At 49.6% G+C, this 25,118-nt stretch overlaps 1 protein-coding gene and 1 long non-coding RNA gene across 2 annotated transcripts in view; one reads left to right on the top strand and one right to left on the bottom strand.

Annotated features, from left to right (window-relative positions):
* LOC115082424 (LIM homeobox transcription factor 1-alpha-like) overlaps nt 1–25,118 on the bottom strand; it is a gene marked incomplete at its 5' end in the record, with an annotated part of 67,543 nt that overhangs the window by 6,531 nt on the left and 35,894 nt on the right.
* On the top strand, nt 911–1,506 carry LOC115082426. The gene is made up of 3 exons (XR_003854165.1): nt 911–1,148; nt 1,235–1,348; nt 1,449–1,506. It is a non-coding gene; the product is annotated as an uncharacterized LOC115082426 (long non-coding RNA).

Raw genomic sequence — 25,118 nt, forward strand, 5'->3', positions numbered from 1 at the left:
TTCTTTAGGGTAAGAAGACTCTGTTCCGATGTATTGTCCTTTAAGACTCATGCCCAAGACTTACAAGAAAGATTTAGTGCAAGGGGTTATCCCACACGTATAGTGAAGCAAGCTTATAAAAGAGCTCGACATATTAATAGAGATTTACTGTTACAGCCGAAGCCAAAACAGAATGCACCAGCTTTAGTGTGTGTTTTACCTTATTCAAATCGAGTTGGGGACCTCATAGAGGTTGTTAAAAATCATTGGCATCTTGTGAGTGGCTTTATGGGTATGCAGGATCCCCCTATGTTCTCTTTTAGGAGATCTAGAAATTTGAGGGATATTTTAGTTCACTCAGATTTGGGAGGTAGTGAACACTGGAAAGATACAGCTGGTGGGCATTACCCTTGCACTAAGTGTAGTGTATGTAAATTGTGTTTATCATTGAAAGATTTTTCACATCCTGTTTCTGGGAAAAAATTTTTCTTAAAGCATTTTACAACATGTCAAACAAGTTCAGTGGTGTACGTTGTACAATGCCCATGTGGGCTATTATATGTAGGAAAAACATCAAGGATGGTGAGACTTCGAATCCTAGAGCATTGTAGCAGAATTAGAAATGTGGTGGAGACAGCTCCCCTAGTGAAACATTGGCGTGAGTACAATCATAAGGTAGAAGAACTTCGTTTCTTTGTACTTCAGAAGGTTTCTGCTAGACGGGGCGGTAATATAAACAAAATATTATTGCAGAAGGAACAACGATGGATTTTTAATTTACAGACTTTGTGGCCAAAAGGATTGAATGATAAGATCGAGTGGGCTACATGTTTTTAGAACCTGTACTCTGGCTGCAAAGTTTTAGAACCTGTACTCTGGCTGCAAAGTTTTTTCACTTTTTTTTTTTTTTTTTTTTCCTTCATTTGTTGTCTTCAGTGATTGGTTTGAATCTGGCGTGCTTAGGGAGTGGCAATTACTTGGTTTAGTGGCAATTGGTTTAGACACCATATGTTCTAAGGGGCGGGGATAGTTTTGAGTTGAGCTCTGATTGGGGCAGTGTGGCTTAAAAGGATGGAAGAGAAGAGTTTGATTCACTTCCGTTTTTTCACTCGATGGAGGCGTCTCTTTGAAATAAGGTGAAGGTGGTTTCTCTGCCTAAGATAAGAAAGGTAAGAATCCTTGGTTGTCTTGCACACTGGTGAACTCTTAAGGGAATGATTTTCTCTTTGAAGTCATTTTGATCTGTTTTTTCTAGTTTGAATACTTTTGAGAGATGTGTTTAGAGCATTTGAACAATTGAAATGCTTTGAAACAAGAGTTGAGGATGTGCTGATTTGTGCGTCTGGGCAAGCCTTTTTGGGACGTGCAGGTATGGGAGTTTTTTTGAAGCACTTTATAAAGAATCAAGTTTATATATAAAATGTATTAATTGAATATTCAAAAACATTTTTTTGTATGAATGTTTTTAGAAGACCCTATGGATAGATGTTGTACATGAGCAGTGGGAGATTGTTTGAAAAAACTCTCCTGAAGAAGCCTGAGGAAAGGCGAAACATGTAGAGAGAACAAAAGGAGAACAAAAGGATTGACGTTCTTGTAACGCAAGAATTAAAGTGCAATATAACTCTTTCTGCTTACGAAGTGAAATGTATTAACATCTGATGATATGTTATGTGAAGATTTATATTTAATGGTTATATTTGAATGTTTAGAAAATTGGAAATGATTTTTATAAGGAGTTGAATGTAGAACGGATGTGTATATGTGTAGTATGGGTGGTGTGTGAATTTTGTCTATTGTTTTTATAAAGATATTATGTCTATTGTGTGGGGTATTATGGATTAATTGTGAATATTTTTCATGAATTTTTCACCAATAAAGATTATTGAATTGGATTGATGTCACAATATATGTATTAGCTGTCATATGACAGGGCAAAGGTAGCGCCGGTGCCATTTTCTATCAACACGCCCGACGCCCGAGAGTGGAAGATCACAACGGGACCCCCCCCCCACTGGACCCCAGGTAATTTAAGACATTTTGGGGGGGGGTTCTGGAGGGTGGGGGATTTATTTTAAAGGGTCGGGGTGGGTTTTAGGGATGTTTTAATGTGCCGGTTTTCCCGCCCTCCCCCGATTCACACGATATTTAGAAAAACAAAACCGCGACAATCCGATTCCCTCCCCCCCTAGCCGAAATCGATCGTTAAGACGATCGATCACACTGTTATGTTATGAGTAAAGTCAATAGTGGACCCTTGGGCCGGCTGAGGTGGACAGCGTCCACAGGAGTTAATAAGCCGGGAGGCGGTACTCAGCTGGAGCGGACTGGTGGCGTCTTCACCCTGGAAACCCGAGACCCCCCCAGGAGGAGCCCGTAGGGGTCCGAGTCGCTGGGACTTAGGAGAATCGTGAAAGAGTCCAAGGTTCGAGGCTGGCAGAAGACAAAGGAGAATCGTGAAGAAGACCAAGGTTCGTGGCTGGCTGAAGACAAAGGAGAATCGTGAAGAAGACCAAGGTTCGTGGCTGGCTGAAGACAAAGGAGAATCGTGAAGAAGACCAAGGTTCGTGGCTGGCTGAAGACAAAGGAGAATCGTGAAGAAGACCAAGGTTCGTGGCTGGCTGAAGACAAAGGAGAATCGTGAAGAAGACCAAGGTTCGTGGCTGGCTGAAGACAAAGGAGAATCAGGAACCGGAGCTGGAGTCAGGATATGTAGACAGCAAGTGGAGCCCAGAGCTGGAGCCAAGGCACAGCAGGACCAAACAGAACCTGACCTGGAAGCAAGGCACGGCTGGGACAAGCTGGAACCGGAGCTGGAAGCAAGGCACGGCTGGAACAAGCTGGAACCGGAGCTGGAAGCAAGGCACGGCTGGAACAAGCAGGAACCAGAGCTGGAAGCAAGGCACGGCTGGAACAAGCTGGAACCGGAGCTGGAAGCAAGGCACGGCTGGAACAAGCTGGAACCAGAGCTGGAAGCAAGGCACGGCTGGAACAAGCAGGAACCAGAGCTGGAAGCAAGGCACGGCTGGAACAAGCAGGAACCAGAGCTGAAAGCAACGCTGGGAAGCAACTAAGCACTCAGGAGAGCGACCTCGTTGCAAAGGCAAAGCAAGGAAGTCAGACGATGGTTTAAATAGCCAGCCAGCGTCTGACGTCAGGAACAGGGCGGTTCAGCACTTCCGGGTGCTGGACCTTTAAGAGCCCCCTGCTCACGCGCGCGCGTTGCCTGGCAGTGGGAGGAGTCAGAATCGTCCTTCGGCAGCGTCTCCACGTGGAGAGAGACGCTGCCATGCGGCCCTGCAGGCCCCAGGAGCAACGGATTGCAGCGAGACCGGGGGAGGCAGGAGAAAGGTAAGGACCCGGTCGCTAGCCTAGCGACCGGGACTGCAACAGTACCCCCCCTTTACGCCCCCTCTTCAGAGGGCTTGGCCTGTCAGGATGGTCCAGATGATATTGCTGCAGAAGAGTCTTGTCCAAGATGTTGCGGGCAGGCTCCCACGTATTGTCTTCGTCTCCACAACCTTCCCAGGCTAGCAAATATTCCCAACGTCTGTTGGCGAAGCGAGCATCCAGGACCTCTCGTACCTGAAACGTAGGATCCTCATCCGTAGTGATGGAAGCGTCCTCAAGAGGCCTGGGGTGGAATCTGGAAAGAATCACTGGTTTTAAGAGGGAGACGTGAAAGACATCATGAATGCGTAAAGTGGTTGGGAGTCGTAGACGGTAAGAGACCAGCCCTACCCGCTCTGCAACGCGGAAAGGACCACAGAACTTGGGTGAGAGCTTCTTGGAAGGTTGCCTCAGATGAATGTTCTTTGTACTAAGCCACACTCGATCGCCTGGGAAAAAAGCGAATGCCGGTTTTCGGTGTCGATCATAGTAGCGTTTAGAAGTGCGTGCGACTTTCTGAAGTCGGTGTTGAGTAGAGGACCAAAGTTTACTCAATTGGTCCGCGGTCAATTGAGCAGCTGGTGAGGAGGTTGGTACTGGTAGAGGTAACGGTGGTTTGAGCTGTTTACCGTACACAATTTGAAAAGGGGATTTCCCCGTCGCCGTATGTATTTGATTATTATAGGCGAATTCTGCCCAAGGCAAAAGCTCCACCCAATTATCTTGTTTGTGGTTAATGAACGCTCGTAGGAACAACTTTAATGAACGATTCATGCGTTCGGTTTGCCCATTACTTTGCGGGTGGAAAGCGGAGGAGAAACTCAGCTGGATCTTAAATTTTTTGCATAAGGCTTTCCAATACCTGGCTGTGAATTGAGGGCCTCTGTCAGATACAATGTCCTGAGGCAGACCATGAATACGGAATACATGGTGTGTGAACAGAGAAGCCAGTTCAGTGGCGGAAGGTAATTTGGGCAAAGGCACAAAGTGAGCCATTTTAGAGAAGCGGTCCACCGTGACCCATACCACAGTCTTGCCTTGCGAAGGCGGGAGTTCCACCATAAAATCAGTAGCAATATGTGTCCAGGGTTCCGTGGGTATAGGTAACGGTTGTAGAAACCCTCTCGGAGGGCCATTAAGCGGTTTCTGCAGGGCGCAAGTGGGGCAAGAATTCACGTAAAGGGAAACATCACGTCGAAGACCAGGCCACCAATAGAAACGATTTATAAGATCCAATGTTCTTAGTCTACCAGCATGTCCCCCGGTCAAGGAGTCATGGCCCCAAGACAAGACTTTCCTCCGAAGCCTCTTAGGAACGGTAGTCTTATTTGAGGAAGCAATGGAAGTGGTAGTTATTTGAACACAGGCAGGATCCAGGATGGTTCGTGGAGAGTCGTCCTCTTCTTCCGGCTGATAGGTACGAGAGAGAGCATCGGCTCGAACGTTCTTCTCAGCTGGTCGAAACTTGAGGATGAAATTGAAACGACTGAAGAAGAGTGACCATCTTGCTTGCCGCGAGTTTAGTCGTTGAGCTTGGGCCAAGTACAATAAATTTTTGTGATCAGTGTACACTGTCACCGGATGATTAGCCCCCTCCAGCCATTGCCTCCACTCCTCGAAGGCCAACTTGATGGCTAAGAGTTCTTTGTCTCCGATGCCATAGTTACATTCAGCAGGCGAAAACTTTTTAGAGAAGTAAGAACATGGCATCAATTTGCCCGAAGTATCGTGTTGACTGAGCACCGCTCCAACAGCCAGATTCGAGGCATCGACCTCCAGGATGAAGGGTCGTTGTGGATCTGGGTGTCGTAGGCAGGAAGCGTCTAGGAATGCTTGTTTTAAGTCTTCAAAGGCAGCCGAGGCGGTAGTGGACCAATCGTGAGCGTTAACCCCTTTGCGAGTAAGCGCCGTGAGAGGAGCTACCTTCTGGGAGTAATGTGGTATAAAATGCCTGTAAAAATTGGCGAATCCAAGGAATCGCTGTAGCGCCTTCAGGCCAGACGGGCGAGGCCATTTGACAATGGCCGCCACCTTCTCTGGGTCCATCTGGAAACCGGACGAGGAAACAATATATCCCAAGAACGGAAGTGACTCGCGCTCAAACTGACATTTTTCAAATTTAGCGTATAGATGATTGTCTCTTAGAGCCTGTAAGACCTGTTTGACGTGTTGGCGATGGGAGGAGAGATCTTGGGAATAGATCAGAACGTCATCAAGGTACACTATGACGAAAGAATGAAGCATCTCTCGGAGTACCTCATTCATCAGATTCTGGAAGACAGCAGGGGCATTACATAAGCCGAAAGGCATTACTAAGTATTCGTAATGTCCATCTCGCGTGTTGAACGCTGTCTTCCACTCGTCACCGGGACGAATACGAACCAAATTGTATGCTCCACGTAAATCCAATTTTGTAAAGATCTTGGCCCCCTGAAGTCTATCGAGCAGTTCTGGGATCAGAGGCAAGGGATAGCGATCTTTCTTAGTGATGGAGTTCAGACCTCGATAGTCTATGCACGGCCGGAGGGAGCCATCTTTTTTGGACACAAAAAAGAATCCTGCTCCTGCAGGAGAGTGCGAAGGGCGAATGAACCCTTTGGCAAGATTCTCCGTAATGTAGTCTGACATTGCATGGGTTTCTGGCAGAGAAAGAGGGTATACCCTACCCCGCGGGGGAGTGGAACCAGGTAGTAAATCAATGGCACAGTCGAAGGGCCGATGGCATGGAAGCAGTTCAGCTTTTTGTTTGGAGAACACGTCAGCGTAATCCTGGTACGGCAAAGGAAGGTCCAGGGCAGAGTGAGAGAGTAATATCTCCGGTCTAGGAACGGGATCCAGGCAATTCTGGAAACAGGAAGGACTCCATTGCGCAATTTGGAGAGAGTCCCAATGGATCACCGGAGCATGTTGTTGCAACCAAGGGAGTCCCAGGACCACAGGGTGCACCGATTTATCCAGTAGCAAAAAGGAGATTGTCTCAGTGTGAAGCACTCCCGTCCGTAAAGTGAGAGGCATCGTGGTTTCAGAAATGGATCCTGGTAGAGGGGTTCCCCGGATAGAGGTAACCCGTAACGGAGGTATCCGGTGCTTAGTAGGTAGTCCTAATTGGTGTACCAGTTCTCTCCAGATAAAGTTCCCTCCGGCTCCGGAATCAATGAAAGCTAGAGTCTGCAAGGAGCCACCTGGATATTCCAGTGTTATAGGAACTGTACATTGAGGAGTAGCATTAACATAGCCTAGGGGAACCTCCTCATCTCTCCCTAGACTCGAGCATTTCCCGGTCTCGCAGGACATTGACCCAGGAAATGACCCTTAGTGCCGCAGTATAAGCACAGGCCCAGAGTGCGGCGTCGTGTCTTCTCCTCCTCGGTTAGCGGTGCCCGTTCAAGCTGCATAAGTTCCTCTGAGGAGCTGTGGGAGGCTGATGGTGTCTTGTGAGGTACAGTCAGAGACCTGGAGAAGGAGGGTGCCAATGAGACAGGCCGACGAGGAACTCGACCCTCCTTAGCTCGTTGCTGCAATCGCCGGTCAATCCTCCCGGCCAAGTCTATCACCCCGTTCAGAGTGAGGGGCAGGTCGCGAGCCATCAGCTCGTCTTTGATACGACCTGCAAGACCTTCCAGGAAAATACCCCGCAAACAGTCATCCTGCCAGCCGAGTTCCATCGCCAGAGTACGAAATTCAATAGCGTACTCCGCCAGAGAGCGGGATCCTTGTCGTAGCTGTAGAATTTCAGTGGTAGCAGTGGTAGCACGAGCTGGCTCATCAAAAGTCTGTTTGAAGTGAGTCACGAAATCCTGCAAGTTGTGCAGCATGGCGTCCTGTTTCTCCCACATGGGAGAGGCCCATAGCATAGCCCTCCCATCGAGCAGAGACAAAATATATGCTACCTTGACGGCATCAGACGGGAACTGCCCTGGTAGCAACGTGAAGCGGATGAAGCACTGATTCAAAAACGCCCTGCACGATCTGGCATCCCCGGAGTATCGAGTAGGCGCTGGAAGCTGAGTCTGTGCGGGAGCTTGAACCGCCAGTGGAGGCGGGGGTGGTGCCAGCGGTGGAGGATTGGCGTCCAAGCGACTGGCTAGGCGATCCACCGTAGCAGCCAAGACTTCCAGACATTGCTGTTGCTGCTGGATTCTTTGGGCCATGCCAGGGATGGCCTGCATAGGAGCGGAGTCCGCCGAGTCCATGGCCTTTGCAAACTGTTATGTTATGAGTAAAGTCAATAGTGGACCCTTGGGCCGGCTGAGGTGGACAGCGTCCACAGGAGTTAATAAGCCGGGAGGCGGTACTCAGCTGGAGCGGACTGGTGGCGTCTTCACCCTGGAAACCCGAGACCCCCCCAGGAGGAGCCCGTAGGGGTCCGAGTCGCTGGGACTTAGGAGAATCGTGAAAGAGTCCAAGGTTCGAGGCTGGCAGAAGACAAAGGAGAATCGTGAAGAAGACCAAGGTTCGTGGCTGGCTGAAGACAAAGGAGAATCGTGAAGAAGACCAAGGTTCGTGGCTGGCTGAAGACAAAGGAGAATCGTGAAGAAGACCAAGGTTCGTGGCTGGCTGAAGACAAAGGAGAATCGTGAAGAAGACCAAGGTTCGTGGCTGGCTGAAGACAAAGGAGAATCAGGAACCGGAGCTGGAGTCAGGATATGTAGACAGCAAGTGGAGCCCAGAGCTGGAGCCAAGGCACAGCAGGACCAAACAGAACCTGACCTGGAAGCAAGGCACGGCTGGGACAAGCTGGAACCGGAGCTGGAAGCAAGGCACGGCTGGAACAAGCTGGAACCGGAGCTGGAAGCAAGGCACGGCTGGAACAAGCAGGAACCAGAGCTGGAAGCAAGGCACGGCTGGAACAAGCTGGAACCGGAGCTGGAAGCAAGGCACGGCTGGAACAAGCAGGAACCAGAGCTGGAAGCAAGGCACGGCTGGAACAAGCAGGAACCAGAGCTGGAAGCAAGGCACGGCTGGAACAAGCAGGAACCAGAGCTGAAAGCAACGCTGGGAAGCAACTAAGCACTCAGGAGAGCGACCTCGTTGCAAAGGCAAAGCAAGGAAGTCAGACGATGGTTTAAATAGCCAGCCAGCGTCTGACGTCAGGAACAGGGCGGTTCAGCACTTCCGGGTGCTGGACCTTTAAGAGCCCCCTGCTCACGCGCGCGCGTTGCCTGGCAGTGGGAGGAGTCAGAATCGTCCTTCGGCAGCGTCTCCACGTGGAGAGAGACGCTGCCATGCGGCCCTGCAGGCCCCAGGAGCAACGGATTGCAGCGAGACCGGGGGAGGCAGGAGAAAGGTAAGGACCCGGTCGCTAGCCTAGCGACCGGGACTGCAACACACACGATACACATCTCTATACATTAGCCAATATTGGGGTCTGACATTGGGATGTGACATTTGTTCTGACATTATTTTGTTGTTTTGTTTTTCGTTTCAGTTTTTTATTTAATTTTTTCATATGAAACAAATGAAAAGAAATGAAAAAACATGAACCTGAAATGAAAAAAAAAGAAATCTCTTTGCAGACCCCTAATTGATGGCATATGATATAGCGAAGCTGCAGCATTCAGTGCAGCAGATGAAACAATGAGATATACAGCAGCAGAGAAAATGTATTACTCCAAGTGCTTGTAGTTTCGGAGCATTTTTTAAAACGTTTTCTGTTGTTATCCAAAGCATTTGAATATTGGCCCAATAACGAAAGCTCTTTCTGTGGATAAAATGAAGTTTTTACTATTGCCCAACCTGTCCCCGGTTAACAGTACACATGTTGGTCAATAATCTACGGCGTGAAGAGGTGCTCCACTGAGTGGGAGAGAGGAGATATCAGGAAGATGCACAAATGTTTCTGTAATCAAAACTGTGGGCATTTTGCTTGCCCACAGTTTCTATTGCCCACAAAGAAAGCAGATGCCAATCTCTTCTGGATATCAATCAATCAATCATGTATTTTGATTACTGCGTGGGGAAAGTACTTGCAGACTTTGACCCAGTGAGGACGGTTTTTATTATTGCCCCCATAGTGCTTTTATCCAAACTTAAGAAAGGATCTTTCTGAAATACAAAGATTCACTGCTTTCCCTGAGCCTAATGGAGCTGTTTCTAACGGAAAACTTTCTGTCGTCTGGATCACAGGACAGGGATGTGCAGAGCAAAATTTTATGTTCATATTTCTTATGTCCGAAAGTGGGTCCCACTTGCGGCCAATATGGACATAAAAAAAATCCAATGAGTTGGGTATATATACATATGTGCAAAAAAAAATTTTAAACCCCCTCACCCTCCTTAATCCCCCCCCCAGACTTACCACAACTCCCTGGTGATGGAGCGAGGAGTGAGGACGCCATTTCTGCAATCCTTGGCGAGAAGCATGTGACGTCGGCGGCACGTCGAGTGACGCCGACGTCACGTGATTCCCGGCGAGTTCGCGCCGGACGGCTCGTTCGGCCCAAAAAGAACTTTTGGCCAGCTTGGGGGGGCCTCCTGACCCCCCCAAGCTGGCCAAAAGTTCCTTTTGGGCCGAACGAGCCGTCCGGCGCGAACTCGCCGGGAATCACGTGACGCCGGCGTCACTCGACGTGCCGCCGACGTCACATGCTTCTCGCCAAGGATTGCAGAAATGGCGTCCTCACTCCTCGCTCCATCACCAGGGAGTTGTGGTAAGTCTGGGGGGGGGGGGGGGATTAAGGAGGGTGAGGGGGTTTATATTTTTATTTTGGCTCAATAATCGCGATTTCCCACATATCGAACATATCTATGTTCGATATGTGGGAAATCCGATCGTTTATGTCGAATCAATTTTTTAAGTTAAAAAAAATATGAGTAGCGTTTTACTAATGCGGTCAATCCGAATGCACACCCCTATCACAGGACCTGGGCTGAGATTTACCGTGAAACCCTGACCTGCTTCTAAATTGGGGAACTGCTTAGGGACTGCTTAGTGACTGCTTAGTCACTTAGTGACTGCTTAGACTGCTTAGTGACTGCTTAATTCCAGTATAACAGTCCCATCTGTTATACTGGAATTAAGAACAGCAAACAGCATGCAGCTACGAAGGGCTTGGAGTTTCATGTTTAAGGTCTTAACTTTGTATTAATTTTTAGAATAAAAGTTCTAGTGCTGTCAACTCATCTCCATATTACACAGGCTCTTAATCTCTATGGAGAGGTGAAGAAGGTGGCATCCTCAGCCAATGCCAGCTGGGGTGCACTGGGCACTGCCAGTATCGCCCATTATCTTGCTCTGTAGCACTGAAGAAAATGAAGAGCTGGTGGGAGTTGATTTTTGCCCAGGTCACCATTTGCCCTAGAGCCGGCATTGTCCTCTGCTCATGACTACAATATTTTAGCCCAAGACAGAAAAGCAATTCAAAATTGAATAAACTTTATTTACTGAAGGCGCAGTTTTCAAAGGGATCTAGTAGCCACAAAGTCATTACTTTCAAAACTGGCTGGGACGAGCAGCAAAATTTAGCTCCCTAAGTTTCAGTAGGCAGTACAATTAAACAGCCAAGTTCTGGTTGGGCTTGGAAGTCAGGAGTAGAAATTTAAGCAGATAGCTCTGATTTTCAGCCAAATTCAGGCACTGCCATAGAAGAGATACTAAGTTATCCAGTTCAATCAGAAGACATTTTGGCCAGTCCTCACTTTAATTTTATATTACCGTGTATGGTGATATCTGTAGTCTCTGATTTTTCCCATTGAATTCAGTGCTACAGATCCTATAACGCATCAGGATGGGGGCTGGCAGAAATCCAGGACTGTCCTAAAATATCCCTCCTGGAAGTGGGTAATTTGGCAGCTCTGAACAGCTAACCAGCCAACTACCCTCTGAACAAATCTCACCCCCCACCAAAAAGAAACAAACTACCTGCTGCCCTGAAATGCCTTCTTCCCTTTGTCACACTTCCTCCCTCACTCCATCCATCTCTCACTCTCCCTCCACTCTCCCAGGACTACCTCATACCCTCCCTCCTTCCAATGGGAAAAACAAAAAAGCTGGACCCACTTTTTTTTTTTTTTTTTAAGGGGGAGGGATTCCTGGTCTGGTGTTTTTAAAAATGTAAAAGAAGGAGGGCGGGGAAACAGGGAGCCCCTCTGATTGTTTTTCTTAGAGATGAAAGGAAGGATGGTGTGCACATGGCCCTTACCCTGATTTTATTTTTCCTTACAGGAGAGGGAGAAACAAGAGGAGTACTGCCAATTTGATGATTTTTATGGTTAGGAGAGGAAGGAGGTTTGGGTGGCCTCACAATTTTTTATTAGAGGAGTGTGTGAATGTGTGTGTGTGTGTGTGTGTGTGAATGTGTGTGTGTGTGTGTGTGTGTGAGAGAGAGAGAGTGTGTGTGTGTGTGTGTGTGTGTGAGTGTGTGTTTGTGGTGGAGAGTTCTTACCAATATTTTTCTTTAAGGAAGGGAGTGAGAGAGGTTGTACAGGCAATCCTGCTGATTATTTCCATGTGGGAAAGAAGCACAGTGTACCACCACTAATTTTTTCATTAGGTGAGAAAGGGAGGACATATTTAACTGGATGGAGAGAGGGAGGATCCACCCAGTTTTGTTGATAGGAGGGACAGTATGGATGCTTGCCTATCTTTTTATTTTTCTTTGGTAGCAGGGGGAGAGGAGAGTTCAAGATTATCCCCAGCAGAGGTCCACTGTAAGGGAGTGGTCCCAAAACCCCTCCTTAACCTGTGGAGGACCAGGTATCTAGCCTAGTCCACCTTAAATCCTACAGGGAGAGAGGGTTTTGTGGGAAGGATCCTACTGGGAGGGGGATACATGTGTGAGCCCAGCTGGGATCAGAGGCCCCGCCTCTTCAGGAGTAGCAACTCCTGACCCTCTCTGGAAGAAGTTATTGTAAAGTATACTGCTAAAAAGGTAGGCAGTCTACTGATGTTTGTGTTTGAATGTGATAATAAAGTTTAAGTTGCATTAAGAAAGACTAGAGAGTGGTTCCTGCTCCAGATTTTCTCGGCTATCCTTACACCCACACGTTCATGTTTTTTGGTGACAGGAGGGAGGAAAGGGGGCTCAGTGGCAGGCATTATTATTTTATTACAGTCACTAAGGGGATTGGGCCTGGCTTTATAGATACAGTAAGTGCGGGATGGGAGGGCAAGGGATTTCTATTAGTGGCACTATTTTTTATAAATATATGTTGAGTGAGAGTGGGAGGCGGGAGATTGAGAATGGCCAGAGATTTATTTTTTTTTAATACATTAAGTGCTCAAAGGAAGGAGAGCTTGGGATAGCTTTTCCATGGTCTTAGGCAAGCAGTACTGATATTTAACCCTATCTGGCTACGTTTCATAAGTGTCACATCACATTTTGACCACCTAGATTTAGCTTAATTTTCAAATGAAAACCTAGTTGGTTAAGTTCAGCTGAAAATTCAATTTAAAGATTCAGTGACAGGCTAAAACTAGTTGGTGGCTATACTGTATCTGCAAATGTATTTCTGAACCATCAAAATGGTTAAATAAAGTAGTCTATTTTCCACGTTTTCTAAAGGATTCTTAATGATTTACTCAAATATTCAGGGCTCCCATCTCATTCACATCCACTCAAATACTGATCTAGACCTGCTTTTACTGCATTGCATCTATAGAAATGCCATTACTTTTGATTTATTTTAGATTTATCCTTGCCAACCTGATAGTGGGTGGGGGTTATGTATTCAGTTTTATGTTGTACTGTCTCACCAATGACATGAACAGATTTACTGCCACTAATGTCACTCTCCCTATTTGCCCTTGAAACTTCCTTCTTGTTGCCTGCATATCAGTATCTCATTCACCATCATTACTGCTCCATTTGATTTCTTCACCCCAAATGTGGGACTCTACACTTGTTGCATTAATTCCTAGCTACTAAACACTCGACCATTGCTCTAGTTTTGTTGCACCTCCCCTGAATTTGTCTATTCTATCTGCAGTGCCCAATTTGTTGCAAATCTTGTACCATCTGTAACAAATACTTTTTCAATGTCACTCATGTAAATATGAAAGAGAAATGGCCCCATTTCTGGTCCCTGGGGCACTTTTCTTTCAATAATCTTTATTTTATAGTTCATAACATAGAAACACAGAAATGATGGAAGAAAAGGTCCAAATGGTCCATTCAGTCTGCCAGCAAGCCCACAGTAGCATGTGCTGCACAGGTTTCCTCCATGCGTAACAGTCCATAAAAGTCGTGTCCTTGTTGGTTGCTGTTTGAATCCAATTCCCTGTTACCCCTTGCCATTGAAGCAAAAGCAACCCACATGCTTATTTGTTTCCGCATACCGTAGAAGTCAAGGCCCTCATTGGTTGCCGGCTGAATCCAATTCCCCTTTCCCCCTGCCGTTAAAGCAGAGAATGATGCTGGAGGTGCATCAACAGTGTGAAGGCCATACCAGCAAGTTACTCCCATGCACTCATTTCTTACCTGTAGTCTTTTAAGGATCCACAGTATTAATCCTATGCCCCTTTGAATTCTTTCATTGTTTTCATTTTCACCACCTCCACTGGAAAGACATTCCAGGCATCCATCATCCTCTAAATGAGGAAATATTTTCTGACATTTGTTCTGAGTCATCCTCCCTGGAGTTTCATTTCATGACCCCTAGTTCTACTAATTTCTTTCCATCAGAAAAGGTTTCTCAAATGTGCATTATTAAAACCTTTGGGCAGATTTTCAAAGGGTTACACGTACAACATACGCACATAACCCCCGAAAAGCTGCCCCATGCTGCCCCTGCGTGTGCCAAGCCTATCTTGCATAGGCTCAGCGGCGCGTACAAGCCCCGGGACACACGTATGTCCTGGTGCTTCGAAAAAGGGGCGGTCTGAGGGCAGGGGAGGGGGAGGGGCCACAGTCCTGGGGTGGTCCGGGAGCGTAGCTGGGGGCGTGACGGTGGTCTGGGGGCAGGCGTAACTTTTGGAACAATGGTAAAGGGGGGTTTAGGTAGGGCTGGGGGTCGGGTTAGGTAGGGGAAGGGAGGGTAAGGTGGGAGGAGGCGGAGGGAATGGAGGAAGGCTGCGCTGCTGAGCGTGCACAAGTTGCACAATTGTGCACCCCCTTGCACACCGACCCTGCGCGTGCATGTTATAAAATCAGGCAATTTGTTTGCGCCAGGTTATGCGAACAAATCTACACCCGCACGCAGGTTTTAAGATTTGCCCCACAGTCCTTCATCCAATCAGTTTCTAACTCAATCAACCATCTTGCAGCTTACCCCTAGCTTCTCAATTTATTAAGAAAAAAAGAACATAAGTGCCATGCTGAGGAGGACCAAAATCCATTGAGCCAGGCATCCTGTCTCAGAGAGCAGCCGGTCTGGGTTGCATAATGCTGGCTTATCCTTTATAGTTTACCTATTTCTTGAATCTCACTCCTAACACTGGCTTTCCCAAGATTACCTGGCTAATAATTGTATATTAGGGATGTGTATTTGTTTTCAATGAATATGCAATCCACGACAAATAGGTCCCTGTTCGTTTGATTCGTGGATCCGCGAAATTCATGGCGATCCCCCACAAATGAAACATATCATATTAGTTTCATTCTTTTGGTTCGCAGTGCTTTCTTAGCAGCCTTTTGAAATAGGAGAAGGCCATGAGGGAGTATCCATTGCAACTAACTTTCCTGTGAGTCATAAGTGACCTCATAGCCCTGTCATAGAGTGAGTCAGACAGGTTGGCAAGGAGACCAGAATGTCAATGTATCAGAGCAAAGCATTTTTCTAATTCAGCCAATCACTGTTCTCAATGCTCTGTGATACTGTTCCTGCTATATTTCTACCTTAAGCAAGCATAGCACGTACACAGTGCACTTTCTTCTTGGCTTCTATCTGAGAAGGTTGTAGCTCTGAGTGTCTCAAATCTTTATTCAATTGCTATTAATTGCTAGTTTGATACAATTAATTTCCATTGCCGAAACATATATTTGTTCTTTTTTGCTGCTGTGCCAGCCAGACTTTTTTTACTGCACTTTTTTTTTTTAACAAGACTGTCTCTCTGTCTCTCCAACTGAGACAAGCTGCCAGCAGTGGTATTTTGCTGCTGATCTTACCACTGTACCTGGGGTAGGTTGCTAGCAGGGTTTGGGTGGTATGGGTGGGAGAGTTGCAGTGGCTGTCTGGGAGTTGGTATTTTCAAACAACAAGCAGCATTACTGTAGGAATTGGGTTTGCTCAGGCTTCCAGTGTTTTCTCTGGAGTTTCATTTTTTGTGCACACAGAGCAGTCTCAGTTGTAGTGTACAGCAAGACACTGCACTGTGTATGTGTGTGTAGTTTTCCACAATCACATATATTGGTACAGTGGTATTATTTTAATCCAAATCCCCAGTAGACATCTGGAATTTTAAATTTTTTTTGGGGCACATACAGCAGTCCCAGTTGTAGTGTACAGCAAGGCACACACTCATATATATTGGTACAGAGGTGTTCAGTCACCCAAAAGCAGCAGTGCAACAGCAGACTCGAGTTAGCACTGACGATGCAGAACAGGCACTGTTTGAATCTGATTCCGATGAAGAATCATCTTGTATAGGATTCCCTTCATCGGAAGACTTCACAGCTGAAGAAAGTTTAGGATTAGTTAGTTCTGTCTTAGCCTCCACTTCAGTGGTGGAGGGGAGACATGAAACTGACGTTGATGAGGAGAAAAAGTATTCAGTGCAGGCACAGAGTGTGAGTGATGGTCCTGGCATTGCTTTTCATGATGCACCCACTACTTCAACTCCAGTGCCAACATCCATTGTTGTGGAGCGCTAGGAGAGTGATCCCACTCCTGGGTGATGTGTGTCCTTGGGCCACGGCTCGACCCCAGAGGACTCTGAAGAAGTGCCGTGGGAGGCGTGGCATGCCCGAGCATGGGCTGGACGGGAGCAGGGCTGGAGTGACATGGAAGACAGGCCCTCCTCCGGACCTGCCCACTTCGGAAGACCCAACAACGCAATGTTGGTCTTGTGAACAGTCCTCCGACCGTTCCTAGCCCTTTCGGACCTGCCACAGGGTACGGCACGAAGCGGCAGGCCGGATGGAGGCCAGGGCAGCGAAGACTGGAACATGGATTCAGACGAGACTCAGGAATGACGTAGACTCAGGCTAGACGTGGACTCAGGACGGGGTGCAGGATCCATAGACGTGGACTCAGGCATAGACGTGGACTTCAGGAACGAGGTGCAGTATGCATAGACATGGACGCAGGCAAGACGTGGACTTCAGGAACGAGGTGCAGTATGCATAGACATGGACGCAGGCAAGACATGGACTCAGGAACGAGGTGCAGGATGCATAGACATGGACGTAGGCAAGACGTGGACTCAGGAACGAGGTGCAGGATGCATAGACATGGACGCAGGCAAGACGTGGACTCAGGTCGAGGTACTGGATGCACAGAGGTGGAGTCAGGAACGAGGGCTGAAGGAAGACATGGGCACTGACCCTCAGGGCGCCCTACTCAGGCCACCCGCGGGACTGAGTCGCGGACCACCCTGTCCCATGCGCGCCCTACTCAGCCCTGGAAGGCTGGTCGCGGACCACGCAGAGAGCGGGAGAGCACAGGAAAGAGGAAGCCGGTTCGCTGCTCTCCTGGCAGCACAAGGCAAGGATATACGCTGCTCTCCTGGCAGCACAAGGCAAGGATATACGCTGCTCTCCTGGCAGCACAAGGCAGGTTAGGCATCAGGATCAGGAACAAGGATATCTGGAACATCAGGACTGGAACACATATACTGGAAAAGGAGACACACCTCTGGGCTGGAACATGGACATCAGGAACATCAGGACTGGATCAAGGGACACACCTTGGGACTGGAACGGCAGGCAGACATCAGGTCTGGAACACTGAAGACATCAGGTCTGGAACACTGAAGACATCAGGACTGGAACAAGTTGACAAGAAGCTTCAACAGGAAACATGGAACACTGGACCTTGCAGAAGGCTGGAATACAGGGCATCTCCTGGAACAAGGATCACAGGAGTGACCAACTCCTTGCGAAGGCAAAGACACAATGAAAGCTGAGCCCTTTAGTAGAGCTGAGGTGGACAACGCCCAGGGAGGGGTCAGCAGGGGGCCACACCTGGCTGGCCCTAGAAGAGAAGCAGAGAAGCACGCGCTCGCACCCTAGGAGGCTGGAGAGAAGAGCTGGAAGCTGGTGGCGTCCTCAGCCACGTGGAGGGCCCAAGGAAGCCGCGGAGCAGCCCTGGACTGGAGCTGGGTGAAGGCAGGTCACTGGAGCAGCTCCCAGCTGCACGGACAGAAGCAGAGAGAGGCAAGGCTGGCTGCGGGGGAAGGGCTGACTGCAAGAACGGCTCCATGCCGTGAGGACAGCCCCAGGAGGAGAGGTAAGACTGCAGGGAGAGTAGAGAGCTGTAGGCACTGGCAGAGAGAAGTGCTGGCTGTAGGGAACTGTGAGAGACTGCAGGCACCGGCAGGGACGGCTTCCCTGCTGGGCAAGGACCCGGGCTAAAGCAGGCACTGGGAGAGACGGCCTGCTCGCTGAAGGTCCCGGGATCGCAGCAGCACGGAAAGGCAGAGACAGCAGCCGAGGAGCAGACCACATGGCAGCAGCTGTGGAAACGGCCCCAGCTGATTCAGGGAGAAAGAAGCAGCATCAGCAGCCCGGCTGGCTGTGGCTGTGAGAGGTAAGAACCTGCACACGCTTCTTGTGGGCAGGAGCACAACAGTACCCCCTCCTCAAAGCCCCCCCTCAAGCCTCTTGTCAACAGCTTGAGAAGAAGGCGGTAGTCCATACCGTCGAGGGCAAGCGAGGATCCAAGGACGAGCTGGTACTTCTTGGCGAGTAACTGTAGCGAGAAGAATACAGAGGCAGAAGACAAGGCAGAAGTGGTCAAGGTCCAGGCTAGACAAACATAGAACACGGAATGCTGAAGGCGTAGATCAGGCAGGAAGTAGGGTACAGAACCACAAGATGGCATCTTGGTTCTAGGATCAAGGCAGCGGCAAGGCTCCATCCAAGACTTGGCTTAAATGGAGGTCCATAGACTTAAGACTGAAGCTGTGGTGCAGGCTGGAGTACTAGGTGGAGATTAGGTGCTGATTAATGGTTCCAGAGACTTGGGACTCCAGTAACACAAGGTGGAAGAGTTGGAGCAAGGCATCAAGGTAGCAATGCAAGACATGGCGAGAAATGATCTCGGTTTCACTAGAGGATGGAGGACATCCCCAGTTGGTTCAAGTTGGCTTTGAAGTATGGTGGCACGCTCAGAGTTGAGTACCACACAGTAGTTCTCGGGTCAGGGTTGAAGGGCCCTGGTAACCGGGTGACTTGGCAGTCTTTAGAAGCTATGCCGTTTAAGCAAGCGTGACTTCCTTTGATGTGTAGATGCAAGAGGGCAGGTGAACTGCTAGTCACTGCTGGTGGTCACAGATGGAAATACACTTGACAAGGAACATTGGGTGAAGTCCTCAGGTTGGTGACCAGATGATGTTGCAGTTATAAACGTGACATCCTCATAAGCATAGTTCAAGATGGGAGGTGGACTGCTAGTCAATGCTGGCAGTCACAGCTGGATTCAGGCTTGGCAAAGCATATAAGCTGAAGTTCTTCAGTTGGTAACAAGATTCCTTAGTGGAGACATATTGCTGATGCTCAGGTGGGTAGAACTGGCAGCTCAAGTAACTGGTGGTGAGAATCTGGATAGAGTAGTGCAGAGGATTACAGGCACAAAAGTTCAGTAACTCCCATCTAGGAGTGAGCCCTAAGACTGGGCAGAATCTTGATGTGACTCGGTTAACTCACACTCGAGTGGTTCTAGGCTGGTGGTAGAAATGGATATCTTCAGGATGGCTTGAGAGCAAGCTGGCAGTAAGTTACTGGAAAGGCACACGTGGACCAGTACCTTTGCTTGGATGGTGAAGCTTGCAGCGGATTCCCGAAGAAGCTGTTGGACTCGCGCTCTGAGTGGTGAGTGAGACAAGCACGTGGTAACAGAAGTACTGTAGAGGCTGAGCGGGAAGAGCGAAGACATCTGCTGGTTCAGCTGGAAGAGATGGCAGACACTCCAGGCCCCATTGGACAGATGACCACAGATGGGGTGCAGGCGCCTCCTGCAGGTCGTCTGGAGAAGTGTACCACAAGCTGGCATGTAGTAGGCATCACTAGTAAGCATGGTGAACCCAGTGAGCGAGATGCGCAGGAATTTCAGCAAAGTAAGCTCTTCTGCGCAGGTACCTTTTGCTGGTAAACAAGCATTCTCGGAGGGAAAAAATAAAAAATTCTGGACAAGATGGTCATGCAACACAGGAACCAGGTGCTGCAGCGTGAAATATGGTGGTGAACCTGGGTGCAGGCGCCTCCTGCAGGTCGTACAGCAAGTGTACCCAGGCTAAGCAAAAGTCTCAAGAAGGCACTTGGTGAAAACAGGTGCTAGGCCTCTAGCGGTGTGGGAAAACAAAAGTTCAAGTAAGCTGGCGCCTCCAGCAGGTCGGTAAACACAGTGAAAAAACTGGAACTGAAGTTTTTTTTTTTTCCTTTTTTTAAAAAAAAATTCCTTTGGCAAAGAAAATCCAGAACTTGGCACAGGCCCATCACAGGGACATGAACGCTGGACACATGGCCTTCGCAATCTGTTGTGGAGCGCTAGGAGAGCGATCCCACTCCTGGGTGATGTGTGTCCTTGGGCCACGGCTCGACCCCAGAGGACTCTGAAGAAGTGCCGTGGGAGGCGTGGCATGCCCGAGCATGGGCTGGACGGGAGCAGGGCTGGAGTGACATGGAAGACAGGCCCTCCTCCGGACCTGCCCGCTTCGGAAGACCCAACAACGCAATGTTGGTCTTGTGAACAGTCCTCCGACTGTTCCTAGCCCTTTCGGACCTGCCGCAGGGTACGGCACGAAGCGGCAGGCCGGATGGAGGCCAGGGCAGCGAAGACTGGAACATGGATTCAGACGAGACTCAGGAATGACGTAGACTCAGGCTAGACGTGGACTCAGGACGAGGTGCAGGATCCATAGACGTGGACTCAGGCATAGACGTGGACTTCAGGAACGAGGTGCAGTATGCATAGACATGGACGCAGGCAAGACGTGGACTTCAGGAACGAGGTGCAGTATGCATAGACATGGACGCAGGCAAGACGTGGACTCAGGAACGAGGTGCAGGATGCATAGACATGGACGTAGGCAAGACGTGGACTCAGGAACGAGGTGCAGGATGCATAGACATGGACGCAGGCAAGACGTGGACTCAGGTCGAGGTACTGGATGCACAGAGGTGGAATCAGGAACGAGGGCTGAAGGAAGACATGGGCACTGACCCTCAGGGCGCCCTACTCAGGCCACCCGCGGGACTGAGTCGCGGACCACCCTGTCCCATGCGCGCCCTACTCAGCCCTGGAAGGCTGGTCGCGGACCACGCAGAGAGCGGGAGAGCACAGGAAAGAGGAAGCAGGTTCGCTGCTCTCCTGGCAGCACAAGGCAAGGATATACGCTGCTCTCCTGGCAGCACAAGGCAAGGATATACGCTGCTCTCCTGGCAGCACAAGGCAAGGATATATGCTGCTCTCCTGGCAGCAGAAGGCAGGTTAGGCATCAGGATCAGGAACAAGGATATCTGGAACATCAGGACTGGAACACATATACTGGAAAAGGAGACACACCTCTGGGCTGGAACATGGACATCAGGAACATCAGGACTGGATCAAGGGACAGACCTTGGGACTGGAACGGCAGGCAGACATCAGGTCTGGAACACTGAAGACATCAGGTCTGGAACACTGAAGACATCAGGACTGGAACAAGTTGACAAGAAGCTTCAACAGGAAACATGGAACACTGGACGTTGCAGAAGGCTGGAATACAGGGCATCTCCTGGAACAAGGATCACAGGAGTGACCAACTCCTTGCGAAGGCAAAGACACAATGAAAGCTGAGCCCTTTAGTAGAGCTGAGGTGGACAACGCCCAGGGAGGGGTCAGCAGGGGGCCACACCTGGCTGGCCCTAGAAGAGAAGCAGAGAAGCACGCGCTCGCACCCTAGGAGGCTGGAGAGAAGAGCTGGAAGCTGGTGGCGTCCTCAGCCACGTGGAGGGCCCAAGGAAGCCGTGGAGCAGCCCTGGACTGGAGCTGGGTGAAGGCAGGTCACTGGAGCAGCTCCCAGCTGCACGGACAGAAGCAGAGAGAGGCAAGGCTGGCTGCGGGGGAAGGGCTGACTGCAGGAACGGCTCCATGCCGTGAGGACAGCCCCAGGAGGAGAGGTAAGACTGCAGGGAGAGTAGAGAGCTGTAGGCACTGGCAGAGAGAAGTGCTGGCTGCAGGGAACTGTGAGAGACTGCAGGCACCGGCAGGGACGGCTTCCCTGCTGGGCAAGGACCCGGGCTAAAGCAGGCACTGGGAGAGACGGCCTGCTCGCTGAAGGTCCCGGGATCGCAGCAGCACGGAAAGGCAGAGACAGCAGCCGAGGAGCAGACCACATGGCAGCAGCTGTGGAAACGGCCCCAGCTGATTCAGGGAGAAAGAAGCAGCGTCAGCAGCCCGGCTGGCTGTGGCTGTGAGAGGTAAGAACCTGCACACACTTCTTGTGGGCAGGAGCACAACATCCATCCCGAAGACTATAGAGAAGGGATCACAAAAGAAATAATTGATCTTGAGCCACTTTAAAGTGAGGGAGGACCCACGTTTTGCTCAGTGTAATTACTGTGCCAGGGATATTAGCAGAGGCAAGAAAATGGGAAATCTAACTAATTCTGGCATTATGCATCATATTTATTTTATTTATTTATTTATTTATTTATTTAAACAAATTTATATACCGTTTTCCAGTAAAATTTACCGATCAAAGCGGTTTACAGTAATACAAACCTTAAACTATTAAGGTTAAAAATAATTTGTACTAAATAAAACTTAAAATAAGTTTCATATGAAGAAGCAACACCCAAGAGTACTGACATCTGAGAATGGTGGCAGTATCAGTCAGGGGACCCCTTTTCCAAGGCAGTGTAAAGTGGTTGAAAAGAAGCAGAGTTACCCCACACCCTCAGCCACTTCTAGCAGGCAGGTGGCAGGCCAGCAGCCCCCTGTCATGCGTCAGAAGCGACAACCCACCATGGAGGAAATGGGATGGTGGCAGGTAGCCTCAAAAGTTGTAGCCAGGAGCATTGGGGAAATGATTGCCCTTCATGACCAGCCCTTGCAGTTAGTGGAGAATGTGGATTTCAAGCCTTTGCTGAAGGTTTTAGTTCCAAATTTCAAAGTCCCCTCCAGAACCCCATTTAGCAGAAAGGTCATATCCAGCCTGTACAACCAGTGTCACAGTTGCATCCAAGTGCTGTTAGCTAAGGTAGAGGGGAATGTGCATTTCACCTGTGATATCTGGACCACCATGAACGCTTCACACTCTTACCTCTCCCTGACAGCACAGTGGTGGGACCTGGCTGAGGCAGGGGCAGGCAGCAGCTCTATTAGTGAACAAGTATCAGGGTGGAGGTGGGCTTTACTGCACACCCACCTGACGAATGAGGCCCATACATCGGCCAATATTCTAGGATGCATCAGACACATGCTTGTGGGCTGGCAGGTACACCAGAGAGACAGGAATCTTCAGGTAGGGTTCTTTGTCACAGACAATGGTGCAAACATGGTAAAGGCAATATCCGACGGGGGCTTTCCAGAACATCCGATAATTTGCACACACTCTGCACCTGGTAGTGAAGTCAGCTCTGGGATTGGAGTCCAAGCACCAAGAGAATGAATACCTGCATATGTTAATATACAAGTGCAGGAGCACAGCAGCACACTTCCACAGAAGTGTGAAGGCGGGGCAGGTTCTCCGTGAAAAGTAGACTGATTTGAGGATGCCTCACAAGCTTCTCATTCAAGACATTGGCACCCGGTGGAATTCCACCTATATGATGCTGCAGAGGTTAGTGAAGCAGCAGACATCCCCTTCATGACCTTTCTGTGGAGATGGACATAGGTGTGCAGAGTCCCCTAGGGCATCATGATTGGTTAGTCATGAGTCAGTTGGTAAAAATCCTGCAGCCCTTCAAGGATGTCACGGAGTAGCTGAGTTCCAGAAGTGCCACCTTGGCTGACATCATCCCTATAGTTAATTTTCTGGAGGAAACATTGGAGGGCTTTAAACAGGAAGAGGGAATGACAGCAGAGGTGCTGCATTGTCTGTACATTTTGCAGAAGCAAGTGCAAGAGAGATTTGGACCTTTAACATAAGAACATAGATACATGCTCGCCACAGTCTGTGATCCCCATGTGAAAGGGAAACTCATCCTACAGTCCGATTGTCTCATATTTCTGAAGAGCCTGCTGTTAGAAAATGTCTGTGAATGGGAGCGCCATAGGCAGAGTCAGATTAGGCATGAAGCAGAGGAGGAAACAGTGGGGCGGATTTTCAGCGCCCTGCTCGCCTAAATCCGCCCAAAACCGGGCGGATTTAGGCGAGCAGGGCCCTGCGCGCCGGTAAGCCTATTTTACATAGGCCTACCGGCGCGCGCAGACCCCGGGACTCGCGTACGTCCCGGGGTTTTCGGAGGGGGGCGTGTCGGGGGGCGGGCCCGGTCGACGCGGCGTTTTGGGGGCGTGTCGGCCGCGTTTTGGGGGCGGGTACGGGGCGTGGCTACGGCCCGGGGGCGTGGCCGCGCCCTCCGTACCCGCCCCCAGGTCGCGGCCCGGCGCGCAGCAGGCCCACTGGCGCGCGGGGATTTACGTCTCCCTCCGGGAGGCGTAAATCCCCCGACAAAGGTAAGGGGGGGTGTAGACAGGGCCGGGTGGGGTGGGTTAGGTAGGGGAAGGGAGGGTAAGGTGAGGGGAGGGCAAAGGAAAGTTCCCTCCGAGGCCGCTCCGATTTCGGAGCGGCCTTGGAGGGAACGGGGGGAGGCAGCGCGGCTCGGCGCGCGCAGGCTATACAAAATCGATAGCCTTGCGCGCGCCGATCCAGGATTTTAGTGGATATGCGTGGCTCCGCGCGTATCTACTAAAATCCAGCGTACTTTTGCTTGAGTCTGATGCGCAAGCAAAAGTAGGCTGTTCGCGCGCCTCTTAAAATCTACCCCAGTGCGTACTTCAGAGAGTAGTGCAAGCCCAAGCAGGAGCAGCACTCTATCAGTGACAGCTAGTACTTCCTCCTCCACTTCAGTATGCCAAAGCCATGTTGCCCCTAAAACATCATCTGTTCTGGCACGGGCTAGAGTGAAAGCAGATGGCAAGGACTCTCATCCCACCCAAGCAAAGGAAACACCAGCAGAAATGTCAGTGACACAGTATCTCACAGAGCCCATAGAGACATGCAGACAGATCCACTAGCATATTCGGCACACAAGCCCACTGTCTGGCCACACCTATCCAAAGTGGCTCAGCGATATCTGTCATGTCCACGAACCAGTGTGCCCAGTGAATGTGTATTTTCAATGACAAGGGATATCATGAGCCCTAATTGCTCAAGGCCGGCACCAGTGTTGATGGAAATGCTAGTGTTTTTGAAAATAAACATGCCTTTGCTTGGGTTTCCAGATTTTCCCTGTGAATGGCAAGATGAATAAAAGCAACTTAAAGCCTTGCAGAAGCTCCAACTGCATCATATGCTCCAGATAATATCAGCACATGTACCTGACCTCAACCGCTGTGCCTGTCCATCCAGCTCCTAAGTCACTACAAGGGCCTGACCCCAAATGCTGTGCTATCTGTCCACTGTCCAGCCTTTACGACACTACAAGGGCCTGACCTCAACTGATGTGCCTGCCCATCCAGCCCTTATGTCACTGCAAGGGCCTGACCCCAAACGCTGTGCCTGTCTA

This window comes from Rhinatrema bivittatum, unplaced genomic scaffold (genome assembly GCF_901001135.1).
Source record: "Rhinatrema bivittatum unplaced genomic scaffold, aRhiBiv1.1, whole genome shotgun sequence".
In the NCBI taxonomy this organism is placed as follows: Eukaryota; Metazoa; Chordata; class Amphibia; order Gymnophiona; family Rhinatrematidae; genus Rhinatrema; species Rhinatrema bivittatum.